The 14,043-nt window shown below is 34.4% G+C and overlaps 1 long non-coding RNA gene across 1 annotated transcript; it reads right to left on the bottom strand.

Annotated features, from left to right (window-relative positions):
• Window positions 1-6,921: 6,921 nt before the first annotated feature.
• On the bottom strand, window positions 6,922-9,615 carry LOC131003349 (uncharacterized). Its single transcript, XR_009094607.1, has 3 exons — window positions 9,478-9,615; window positions 7,558-7,624; window positions 6,922-7,046 (listed from the first exon to the last, which is right to left on the bottom strand). It is a non-coding gene; the product is annotated as an uncharacterized LOC131003349 (long non-coding RNA).
• Window positions 9,616-14,043: the final 4,428 nt, after the last annotated feature.

Below are 14,043 nucleotides of genomic sequence, written 5' to 3'. Positions count from 1 at the left end.
ACAACGATTCTCTTTCCTTAGCGCGATAGGTTACTCAGACGCTTTTGTTTATTTGAACCTTTGATAACACGAAAACATGTGTTCGAGTGAATAATAGAAAAGATAACAACAAATGCAGTGAATCACTATTCACTCATTTATCTAACTACCCATATTTCCTTAAACGACTATATCTAACTCATATACAATCGTTCTTCCTTTATCAAAATACTTCATGTACCTTTGAGGATGTAGGAAATTCCATTTTATTCATTTATTTATCTATTATAAATAAAGAATAATTCTATAAACATAAAACGTTTTCCTTTTCCCCATTTAATAATGCCAATCTCCAATATATATACATACACATCAATAGCTCATTTATAAACTAAAAGTGATATTTTATCAACAATAAAACTTTAAAATCCTTAATAGGAATTATTTTGAATCATTTCCATCTCAACAAAACTGTATAGATTCAACTTCAACTAATAAACTGCTTTTACTCCGAACTCGTATGGAGTCGAATTTTATTTCAATAGAAACCTCTTTGAGTCTAGTTTAATTGAAAAAAAAGTGTGTTGAAAAACTCCAAGTAGTTTAAGAGATATAGCGATTTTCCCATCGCCTACCAGATTCGGCAGTTTCTGCCAACTGAAAGTCCAGATCTTTGAAAAATAGCAAACGTTTCCGGAATGACCCCAAATTTTATATGCAGATAGATAACGCATATAAATTTATACCATAAAAATTTGAGAGCTAAATATCAACATATGGTTACTGAAATAGTTAACTTAATCATCTGCCTCACGACAGTTTCAACAGATACGGGCAGTAGACTTCTCAAATTTTAAAAGGGTAGTAAACGAAGTTCAAATAACATGAAACTTTGTACAAATATTCACCACACTCCCATCTATACCCCAGAAATTTCCCATAATATAATAGAAACGGGAATGCATCGAAATAAGGGCGTCAACTTACCCTTGTCCAAGTGAGTACTAATGGAAGTTGTTCGTCGGGGGTTTTCTGGTCGTCGTTCCGCTATGGTGTTTAGCCGCGAAGGTCTACGACTTAGTCTACCTCGTGCGAGGTAGATCAGGCTACACAACGGTGGTTTCTCGATCCTTTTTCGTCGTAAGGATAGTGAGAAACGAAAGCCGTAAGTTGGCCGGTGGCTAAGTCGGGAATTCGACGTTGGCCGCCGAAGGATATTGCGGTCTTTGGTCAGGGAAAAACAGAGAAGGCTTCGGCCTTTCGATTGTTGGATTTGGTAGCCTGAAGATGGAGGAACGAGTACACGTTCTCGGTTCAGAGCCTAGTGGCCGGTCGGCGAAGAAACAGCCCGGCGACACGCAGGGGATCTAAATATCTTTTCTTGCAAATAAAACTCTATGGAATTACAGTTCATATGTTAATACGTGTAAACTTTTCTTTTGGATCATTCACTTGGTGGTTCTCTGATATTGAATAAAAAGGGAATACCTTGAATAGGTGTATGGTATTAGTCTTTGCAGATTTTATATATGGCATAGATTAGAAGCCAATTGTGAAGAAGAATTGAATGAGATGAATAATCTTCACTCTATTACTTTATAAAACTTGCTGCAGAGGTGGGAATGGGTGAGTTGAGATAGTGGAATAGGTTTTAAAGAAGCAAAATTCTATTTGGAGATTGACTTCAGAGGTGAAGAAAATTGTGAAGTAGTAGGTGAAGAAAATTGTGAACGTATTGGTGAAGAAAATTGTGAAGTAGTAGGTGAAGAAAATTGTGAACGTATTGGTGATTGGTTTAATAGAAGAATGAGAGGGATGTGGATGAATGAGAACCATATGTGCTTAATCTCATATAAACACATTAAGATATATAAGCCTAATTCTCATTGAAGCATAAAATTCACTTGAGCTTGCCTCTAACATAAATTAAATTACTCATGGGCTTAAGTAAACAATCGATAAAAGATTCATATTTAACACTTCAGTGTTAAATTCTCCACAATAAATTAATGGACTCAAAATATATTTTGAGTGCATCATCTATTGAAAATAAAAAAAATAAATCATCACATATATAAATTATCAAATTCATATAAGTTCGTATTTTATTAATGGATGCTGATCCCTAATTACCATAATCAATCCTTAAATCAGTAATTTAAAAGTATATAATCCTTAATAAAAAGTCGGGTCATTACACTATTCGTTGATAGAAGGGATAGATTATTTTCCTATTAAGACATGATATTATTACAAAGGTGTAGAAGAAATCTATTAGGCGATACCGAAATCTGACACATCATGCATTAATATTGGAGCAGTACATATGCAGTTCTGTAAATTTATCATTATTGAGTCTAATTAATCCTAATTTTCCATTTCAATTTGAGCTTGTTTTCGTAATAATTACCAGGCTCAGACAAAAAACAAAAAAGTTCTACTTTATACACAAATGCTGTAAAAGTAATATCATCAAAGAAACAAAGATTGGAAAAAGAAAAAACAAAGAAAAAGATCATATATATAAGCATGAGTACATCAAAATCAAATATTGTGATGCAGATCATAATTTTGGTGGTGGTAATACTAAGTGGGTATCACAAGAAATAGAAGCGTGGGAAAGTTGGCCGGTTAAGGACTTGAAAGGATGCTACAAGTATTGGCGGCCAGAATGCAAGTCTCAACTTTTATTTAAAGTGTGCACAGACACTTTCTTTCTAAAAGGCATTTGTTGTGATGTGATACTCAGTAAAAAAGATTAGTGAAGATTGCTACTATACAATTGTTGAAGACTTAAGAACTCATAACTCTTGCCAAGGATCAAGTAACGTTTACTCCTTGGCTTCTTCGCTTTGGGATAGTTGTTTATAAAGTAGAACTTCTTTGTTTTTTGTTCGAGCTTGGTAATTATTCCGAAAACAAGCTCAAATTGAAATGGAAAATTAGGATTAATTAGACTCAATAATGATAAATTTACAGAACTGCATATGTACTGCACCAATATTAATGCATGCATGATGTGTCAGATTTCGGTATCGCCTAATAGATTTCTTCTACACCTTTGTAATAATATCATGTCTTAATAGGGAAATAATCTATCCCTTCTATCAACGAATAGTCTCCCCTAACGAGGAATTTTTAATTCAAATTAACCAGGCACAAATTATGAATATTCAACATTAAACCTAAAACAATGTCTTGCGTGCTATTATTCTTATGAGTATCCTCTTCATTGTGAGATAATTTCATCTTTGTGATGTGACTTTTAACCGTAGCATTTAATTAAAAAAAAAATCACATGCAGTCTCCAAACCTTAAATATAGAAATTTTCGATCAATGTCAAACACCATGTATTGTATTTATGTTACCTTCCAATTTTCAATGCAAGCATGTGAAATGTTTTCATATTTCAGTCTACCCATCCTGATGTGTTTTTCATTATATATGAAGAATTCAACTATCGTGTGGGATTATTTTTTGAAGAATACACTAATTTTGACTCAATTTTGGTGTTAGATAAATTTATAAAATGTTTCTACAATAATTCCCGTAACAAAATACACTTTTGTGCAATTTTTTACTATTAGGAAAACTGTATCACGTGTTTTTTTTTTTTTTTTTCAGCACGTCAATAAAATTGGTGTCATGAATTGTATGCACTAGCTATAGAGTCAATCAATGAAATAGCAAAGCAAACTTTATTTTCTTAATTACCATAACTTCTGTTCGAATACTTTATTTGGTCTCACTACATGCTATATATACCATGTCTAGATTATAACAAATTAAGCAAAAAAGGGACCCTAAAAAAACTAATAATAACAATGTGTGAATTTATGATGATGATAAATACTTGTGTAGGTTACTACTCATATCATTTAATAAAATCTTAATAAGTTGAGTTATATTTATAGATGCAGGACGAAGTAATATCATCAAAGAAACGAAGATTGGAAAAAGAAAAAAAAATCATACAAGCATGAGTACATCAAAATAAAATATTGTGATGCAGATCATAATTTTGGTGTTGGTGGTGGTAATGCTAAGTGTATCACAAGAAATAGAGGCGTGGAAAAGTTGGCCGGTTAAGGACTTGAAAGATGCTACAAGTATTGGCGGCCAGAATGCAAGGCTCAGCTTTTGGATAAAGTATGCACAGGCACTTTTCCTCTCAAAGGCATTTGTTGTGACGTGATACTTAGCAAGAAGATTAGTGGAGATTGTTATTATACAATTGTTGAAGACTTAAGAACCCACAACTCTTGCGAAGGAGGATCAAGTAACGTTTACAACACTGCTGGTGCGCTTTGGCAAAGTTGTTTCCAAGGAATATATTGAGATCTCTGATCCCATCTCGTCTTTACATTTTATTATTTTTATTAATTAATTTGTTGAAATATGAATGATATCATTTACGGAAGATTTATATAAAATTGAGAGTGGGACAGTACTGCGTATAACATGATATGCATTCATCTACTAATATCAAAGATTGTAACGCTAGAAAATTTATTTTATTCAATAGTGAATTTTAATTTGTGCTACTTGAGGCACCGAAAGTGATTACTATGAAAAAGATTGATTTAATCGCATAGAAATAAATAAATAAACAAGGCCATGAAAGACATTGGCATTTGATTAAGAAGCTACAGCATCATTTAATTTCCATCTACGCACACCAAAGTCCTATATATATAATCTGTATTCTGATCTTTATGCGTGGTGTGACTTTTAACAGTAGCATTTAATTAGAATTTTCACTGTCTCTAAACCTTAAATGTAGAATTTTCCAAGCATGTGAAATGTTTTCCTATTTCATATCTGCCCAAAATGATGTGTTTTCATTATGAATAAATAATTAACAAATATTGACTCGTGAATATTGGTGTTGGGCAAATTTATAAAACGTTTCTACAATGATTTCCTTAACAAAATAGTTTGTTGTACAATTTTCTCTAACGATTAGGAAACCTGTGTGACGTTATTTTTTTCTCAGCACATCAAAAAAATTGGTGTACTTGTACGTTCTAGCTATAGCTAGAGTCAATATATTAATGAAAATGTAATTAAAGAAAACTTTATTTTCTTTACCATATGTTTTGTTTGAATACTCTACTTTGGTATCACTAATACTATGTCTAGATAACAAATTTAGCAAAAAAAAGGGATCCTAAATAAAAATAACAAAAGAAAGATACAAGTGTATTTTATTATTATTATTATTATTATTATTATTATTATTATTATTATTATTATTATTATTATTATTATTATTATTATTATTATTATTTGATGCATTGATTTTCAAGATATCATGTGTTTATCAACAAAAGCAACGGTGCATTTCTACGATACAATGTCCTAGAAAACTACATGAATTCACGGATCTTTATCATTGATAAAAGTAATTAGTTAGAAAATAATTTTATTTTGCCCTAATAATAATAATAATAATAATAATAATAATAATAATAATAATAATAATAATAATAATTGATATTATTACAAAGGTGTAGAAGAAATATATTAGGCGATACCGAAATCTGACACATCATGCATTAATATTGGAGCAGACTAGCAGTACATATGCAGTTCTGTAAATTTATCATTATTGAGTCTAATTAATCCTAATTTTCCATTTCAATTTGAACTTGTTTTTGGAATAATTACCAATCTCGGACAAAAAACAAAGAAGTTCTACTTTATACACAAATGCTATAAAAGTAGGATGTCAAATGCAGTTTTTGAAGTTTTGTGGCAAGACAACGAAATATTACTCAATTAATAATATGTTTTCCCTTTAATTTGATTATTAAATCGGGGTTCAAGCATCACACGAGATCAAATGGGGAATCAACATGACAAACAATAACAACGATCAAATAAGCAAATAAAATTAATTGTGATGGACGTCAGAATCAATATTAGAAGACGGAGATGGTGATACGGGCTTGTTCGATCTGTTGGGAAGGGAAAGTCTATGGCGTGAGGCCTTGAGAGCGTTTGGAGACAATAAAGAATGGGTAGGGTGGTTTAGTTTGCCTTGTCAAAATGAATTTGCCAAAATTAGTTGATTGACAATTATTAATGCATGTGATGTGATTGGCAAAAGAATTATACAGTCCCATGAAATGAACAATACAATGAATTAATGATCCCCTTTACTAAAAGAAAAAAAAAAGAAAAAAGAAAAGTAACAAATGAATAACTGGTGGTCGTCGTTTTCAACCAAATAATTCCTGCAGAATTATCAAAATAAATTAGTATGATGATAAGCAGACCCTACATAGAGCAGGTAAAATCATTCAGATCCCTAAAATCTAGTATAATTTTTGGTGTAGCCACCACGCCTTAATTTTGAGAAGAATTAATTAAAACTAAGAATGCAATAAATCAAATAAAATAACACTAGAAAATAATCAATAGAAGGGTAATTCGGCTCAAATAAATTCACACTAATTCAAAGCTCTGATCATCGACGCAATAATTAATTAATCCCTATTAACCAACTAGTTATAGGATACCGTGATACGCACTAGATACGCTAGTCTTGCCTATTTCCCTTATTAAAATATAACTTAGCTGGATACGCCAGTCTTAGATTTAATATTCTAATAGCATTAAGATGAAGGAACCTAATTTAGACCAATTATCCTAGATACGCTAGTAATAATTATGTCACAGCCCGCCTTAACTAAGGATAGTTAAGCCGAGTGATCTACGACTAGGGATGGGGTTAAAGAATAAGGGAAAGAAAGGGGCATCATTTGAAACTGTAAATCTTACTTAACTTAAGAAAAATCATCGTATTTACTCATTAATACTCTTTTGAACAGTCTATGAAAGACAACATAAAACTTAATTAATATCGTTAATCAAGTTATACATCATATGAAACCATTCTCTTAAGACTCAAAGTATGACATAACATACTATAACATCAACAACATCTTGCAGCGGAAAGTAGCTAGACATACGTATGAAGACATATTCTAGACATGTTAACTATTTATTAACAACCCTGGAGACTCCGCTCATTGCAGCACCATCATCACATCAGCTCAACCTGCACATTTAGAAAACATATGCAGGGCTGAGTACAAAAGCACTCAGTGGGCACGTATGCCTAGGTATAAAAATACATGCTTCAAAACTGTAAATTGTCATGCCATCATAAACAGTACAGCAAGGGAGTTTTAGCTAAAAGGCCCAAGCTTACTAAATTCATTTGTGATTCTTAAAGTTCGTCTGCAGACCAAGTTCTCTTGTAATCTATCATATCTGGAACTTTGTGCCGGAGAGGTGGCCACCTCTCACGGTCACTTGACCGGCCAACCCGCTCGATGACTCACGGTCACTGGTGTACACTAGCCCTGGCAGGATAGCTATCAACTGCTCAGGACCCGAATTCGATTGCATCATTGGCAAAGCCAAAGCAGATAGATATCATACTAAAATTTAAACATTTTATGGCAAGACAATACTTGAAATAACTTTAACTCAAAGATTTTATCATGAAATAACTTGCTTGAACGTAACATTTAAACTCATTTGATATATATGAAAGTAATGCCCACCTCGTTGTGTCTCTGTATCAATGAGTAACGTCACTCTCTCCCTCAAGTCGTTACTTCCCAAAAGGACCTTCATCGTTATGAAGAATTGGTGAGAAGTTATAAAAGAAACCTCGATTAATAATCTAATCTTTTTTATGAAACATTAGTATCTCTAATGTTCATCTCTCTTGATTGTTAATCAATATAACAATTATTATCTCTCGTCATTACTCATTAATTATAACATCCTTATGTTATAATTAGCAGCGCTTCAATTAAAAGAAATATTTAACACATCGAAAAGTCCACTTTCTTAGCAGATCTATTCGCTCTCATCTCGTCTAATTAACCAATTAGAAAGTTAAACTTTCCATTAGGCATGTATTTGAGTCACGGGTCAACAAGAATTGACTATGCTCAAATTCTAATTTCACTAAAAATTTCGGCATGACCTATTCATATATAATGTCAGCCACGAGATTTCAACGCGTGAATCTCACTACGTGAACTCGTCTCTCGACTCAAAACTTAACATCTTGACTTCTTTTCAACGCAAACCAAACAATTCAAAATCATCAAAACTCTTTATCAGTAAACTATCATTTATACTCGACACCAATTGTTCGAGTGTCAGATACCAACATTTATGTGCGTTAATCATAACTCTCACAACTCACACCATTTAGTCATATCGTATCATCCATCAAAACAAATATAATCAAGTTGTTTTCTAGAAAGTTTTGCTGTTTTTGTGTCATCTTTAAAAATTCATAACAACCAACTCAATCATCATAAACTCTCATACCAATTGATCTCAAAAACTTCATGAAGTGTAGTTCACTCTAAAAATGGTAGTTAACCAAAAAGGTTAAAGGTTTTTGGAGATATTGCTCTTTTAGTGCAGGCTGTCAAAGATTGACAGTTTCTGCCAATTTTGTTTAGGCCATTAGAAACCAAGGCAAACCTTAATAAAATTCCATCAAATTTAATCATCCAAAACTAAAGGTATCCTTGAAGATTTGGTTAAAATTTCACAAGAGAAAACGTTCATATGATCTGCCAAATAAACAATGAAACTCATACACTTTTACTGTTGGACAAATATGACAGCAGAACAGGGCATTTTTGAAATAATAAACTGCTCTGTTTCAGAGGTCATAAAAATCGAAATCTTATGTTTTTAGAAAAGTATTGAAGTCTAGTTTCGTTTAAAAAAAACGGTGATGCAAAATCCTTCATGGATTAATAGATATAAACGTTTTTGTGAAGTCTACCAATAGTTGACAGATTCTGTCAAGGATTTTTCAAAATATCTTTAAAATAGCAAACATCATCCAAAAGACATGAAATTTTGCAGCAACGAAATACACATATCATAGATAAACATACTAAAATTTCAGAGCCATCAAGCAATGAAAACTCATCGAAACATAAGCTTGAAACTGCTGTAAAATTTTGACAGAATTCCAGTTTTAATTTCGTTCAACAATTATCATCCATAAATTGTAAATCAATTAGCATGCTCATGTGATATCGTAGAACACATATACGCAATAATATTCATTATGCAACGTCTCAAACTTCACGAATTTAAATAATCACACTCTAAAAATTTATACAATTTTCGTGCTTGGAAAAATACGAATTTAATATATATCGATTCTAGCATACCCCTAAGCACAAATATCAAGTCAAAACGATCAAACAAAAATCGAAAGACAAGCTAATATGTGAAAAACGGGGCTGCCCTCATGGGTTTCATAGCTACGGTTCGTTCCGTTCTTACTCCCTTCATTAAACATGCTCAACATCTACCCAAGAACAACATACTAAAATTTCACGACGATCCGACGTCGTTTCAAAATAAAGTCGAGAATCGACGTTTTTCGACGTCGACGAAAATCGAAAAGAAAACCATCAAAACGTAGGTAGAGATCTTACCTACTTAGATACGTGATCGAAAAGATGATCGGTGCTCGTCTCGGTGCTCAAATCGGAGGTCAAAAGCTCCGTCCAAGCTTAAATGGAAAATGGCGTGTGTAGTGTGTGTTTTAGGTGTTGTGTGTGTGAATATGTGAGTTGTGTGTGTGGTGTGGGCTGATATAGCGTGAGTTAGTGAGGGGAAAGGGGTTTTGGGAGGTTTGGGGGGTGGTTTTGGTGGGGTAGCCTTAGATATTTAAGATATTAACCCGTTAGTCGTTAAATATCCCGTTTCGTCTCGTTTTAACGACTAATTACCCACATTCTTCGTTACTCACCCTCTTAACTCCTACTCACTTTCATTACACTCGTAATTCTATATAAATATAGAAAACGCAAGCTCGTTCTCGAAATTCTGATAAACGAGCTCGGTTCGTTTATCGAGAAATCCCGATTTACTATTCACTCGTCATCCAAAAATAAAAACTTTCATTATTGGACTCGTATCGAAAAATTAAGAATATTTCTCGACGACGTGCACGTAAGATTTTGAAAGTCGACAAAAAGACGAAATAGCAGTATTTTACTATTCATCGTCAAAAAGTCAAAATTTTCAAAACGTCTTAACGGACTCAGATCTCACTTCTGAGTTCATCGTTCTCATTCAAATAATTATCTCGAATTATTCAAATACTCAAACTCAAATACGGATATAAAATCCCACATCATTCTCACATCATCGAAAGAACATCTCAACATCTTAAAAAAAATAACAAGAAAACTTCATATAACTCCTCATCTATTTACAAAGTAAATCAAACAAGGGATCTAAACCCTAATTACTCAAACTCAAGCAATTAAACACGTCATCAAAAGTCCGGGTATTACATACCCTCCCCCTTAAAATAAATTTCGTCCCGAAATTTGTACCTCCTGTAAATGTTTCGGGTACTTCTCTCACATCTTATCCTCAAGCTCTCTTTCCACTTCTTTCTAACTATCATATCTCCATTGAACCTTATCCAATGCAATCGACTTATTACTCAATTGCCGAATTTTATGATTTAGCATCATCTGAGGTCTCTCTTCATAACTCAAGTCTGGTTCTAAGATCATTTCTTCTTAGTAAACCACATGGTTTGGGTCAAAAATATGTATCCTCTCAATTGTGACACGTGAAACACGTTATGCACATTTCCAAAGCTAGGTGGCAAAGCCAACCTATACGCTATTGGACCTATCTTTTGCAATATCTCGTAAGGACTTATAACTCTGGGTCTAAGCTGTCCTTTAACTCCAAATCTATTCATCCCCTTTTGAGGGTGAAACCTTCAAGAAAACTTTGTCTCCAATCTCGAAACTTTGTCTCACATCTTATAGGCAAACTCAATTAGTGACAACACATTCTCCCGATGTACTCCTCTATCAAGGATAGTAGTTCTTATCATATCTTCTATCGTTTGCTATGCTAAAATTCATCCTTGTACCCAACTCTTTCTGTAACTCATCCATAAACGTGATGATTTTTTTTTTTGGATCTCTCTCTGAGGTGATCTACACCGGTACTCAAAGCAATCTTATAATCTCATGAACGTACAATTGTGCTAACTTATCTGGTCCATACGCGATTAGGATCGGTATGAAATGTGCAGATTTTGTTAGTCGATCTACAATCACCCAAATTGCTGTATTTTCTCTTTGACTTTTGGGTAAAGCTGTCACAAAATCCATCGTTATGTGATCCCATTTCTACTCGGGAATCTCCAACGGTTTTAACTTCCCATAGGGTCGTTGGTGTAATGCTTTCACTTGCTGACAAGCTAAGCATCGCTCTACAAACAAAGCTATGTCTCGTTTCATTCCGTCCCACAAAATCTCTTTTTTTTTTCCACAACCTGATACATCTGTGTGCCTCCTGGGTGGGCGGTGTAAGGCGTGTCATGAGTCTCACTCATGGTCGTATTCTTAAGTTCATCATCGCGGGGAATGCATCTTCTCCCCTCAAATAAGATAGCATTGTCTGATTTTTTTTTTTTTTTTTTTTTTTTTTTTGTAACTCTTGAGATCTCCTGCTCTTATCCTTTCTCGTAACTTGTTCATTGTCTCATCTTTCCTTGTGCTTCAATCACCATTTTCCTCAAACTAGGCATCGTCTCAACAATACTCGCTATCGTCCCTGGTGGTTTTATCATCTCTATCCTCATCTTGTCAAAGTCCTTTATAAGCTCATCCTCTCTCGTGAGAAGACATCCTAACTTTGACGAGACTTTTCGGCTCAATGCATCGGCTACTACATTGGCCTTGCTAGGGTGATAATTAATGTCGCAGTTAACATCCTTTACTAATTCGAGCCATCTCATTTGCCTCATGTTAATATCCTTATGCTTGAAAAAGTATTTCAAAGTTTTGTGGTCCGTGAAAATCTCACATCTAACTCCGTAGAGATGATGTCTCCAATTTTTTTTTTTTTTTTTTTTTTTTTTGGGCATGCACAACGGCTGCAAGCTCTAAATCATGCATTGGATAATTTATCTCGTGGGATCTAAGTTGTCGTGATGCATAGACTATAACTCTTCCTTCTTGCATCAAAACACATCCTAGCCCATTCTTTGACGCATCTGTGTAGATGGTATACTCTTTATCCATTTCCGGGACTAGCAGCACTGGTGCTGTAGTCAATTTCCTTTAAGCTCTTAAAAACTCTCTTTACACTCCTCTTTCCAATTGTACTTAACTTCTTTTCTCGGTCTTGCTATCATGGAAAATCCTTTAATAAACCTCTGATAGTATCCTGCTAAACCTAAAAAGTTGCGAATCTCGTTAGGCGTAGTTGGTGATCTCCACTCATGTACAACTTGTACCTTGACGGGGTCAACTTTAATTCTTTCGGATGATACAATATGTCCTAGAAAAGTTACTTCGTTCAACCAAAACTCGCACTTGGTGAATTTGGCAAAAAAACTTCTCAACTCTTAGCGTTTCCAACATCGTTCTCAAATGTTTTGGCGCTCCTGCTCATTCTTCGAATAGATGAGAATATCATCTATGAAAACTAGGATAAATTTATCCAGTTATTGATGGAACACTCGATTCATGTGATCCATGAAAACTACTGGTGCCTTCGTCAAACCGAATGGCATAACTATGAACTCATAGTGCTCATACCTCATTTGAAAAGCTGTCTTAGGTGTATCCTCCTGTCAAAATTTGAACTAGTGGTATTATGATCTCAAGTCAACTTTCAAGAAAAACTCGCTCCTCGTAATTGATCAAACAAGTCATCTATCCTCGGCAAAGGATATTTGTTCTTGAGTGTCAATTTATTCAGCTCTCGATAATCTATGCACATTCTCAACGTGTCATCCTTCTTTTTTGACAAAAAAGACTGGTGCTCCCCACGGGGATACACTACGTCTAATAAAACCTAACTCGAGCAATTCTTGTAGCTGAATCTTCAGCTCTTGTAGCTCCTTAGGCGCCATTCTATAGGGTGCCTTCGACACTAGTGCTGATCCAGGTTCTAGGTCGATAGTGAACTCCAACTATCTTGTTGGTGGCAATCCTGGTAAGACCTCGGGAAATACATCTCTATATTCCCTTACCACTACTACATCCTCAAAGTTTTTACTTGATTCTCCTTCATCATTCAAGTAAACTAGGTAAGCTTGTGCTCCTTTCTTCTTTACCAATTTCGACGCCTGAAGTGCCGAAATGATTGGAATTCTCTTCTTTCTATCAATGTCGTGAAAACATGTCTGTTCCTTCCCAGGTGGTTGGAAAGTTATCTGTCTCTTCTAACAATCAATCGGGGCAAAGTTCTCTGCTAACCAGTCCATCCTTAGAATAATGTCTACGTTCCACATAGGCATTAAGTGCAAGGTTCTTGTTTTCATCTTTAGTGATCCTAACTCAAACTCTAATTTAGAAATCATGTGAGAAACTGTAGAAGCTCTTCCTACAGGAGTGATTACTCTCAACTTGGGACTAGCTCGTTTTGGTTCGAGTTTGAAGGTAACATGCTTCAAACACTTAAAGAATGCGAGGCTCCTGTAATAAACAGGATTCTAACTAGTGCATCCAATAACTTGCCCATACTACCTTAAAGTCCTGCCTTAAACCGGCACATAAAACTCAGACATCTCTTCATCAGTATCCATCTTCTGATGAGCGAACGTGTTAGCTCACAGAATTCTCGATTATACTCTACAACCGATTTATTTCCTTGCATCAAACTTCGATAATCAGCCTCTCGCTGCTTACTGTACTCCTCTGTACATACTTCTCAAGAGTAGTCTTCAATTGTTCTCAAGTGTAGTTTGCCAGTTGCTCAGGTGTTAAAGTCCTCTGACGTGCCTCTCACTAGTCTTATACATCAAAAGAATCTACTAGGATAACTCAGAAGTTGTAAGGGTTCAACCCTAGAACGACATCAAAACAAATTGTTCAAGAGACTCAAATGAATGACCAGAGGGTAGAATGAAGTAACTACCAGGTCGAACAAAAATGACCTAGAGTAAGAACCCATCTGGCTTTTCAACCGAAAGTTGAAACACATGGGTTTATAAACCCAAAACACGTCTACTGAGA

Source organism: Salvia miltiorrhiza, unplaced genomic scaffold (genome assembly GCF_028751815.1).
Source record: "Salvia miltiorrhiza cultivar Shanhuang (shh) unplaced genomic scaffold, IMPLAD_Smil_shh original_scaffold_209, whole genome shotgun sequence".
Classification (NCBI taxonomy): domain Eukaryota; kingdom Viridiplantae; phylum Streptophyta; class Magnoliopsida; order Lamiales; family Lamiaceae; genus Salvia; species Salvia miltiorrhiza.
This window is presented reverse-complemented; position numbering and strand designations above follow the sequence as displayed.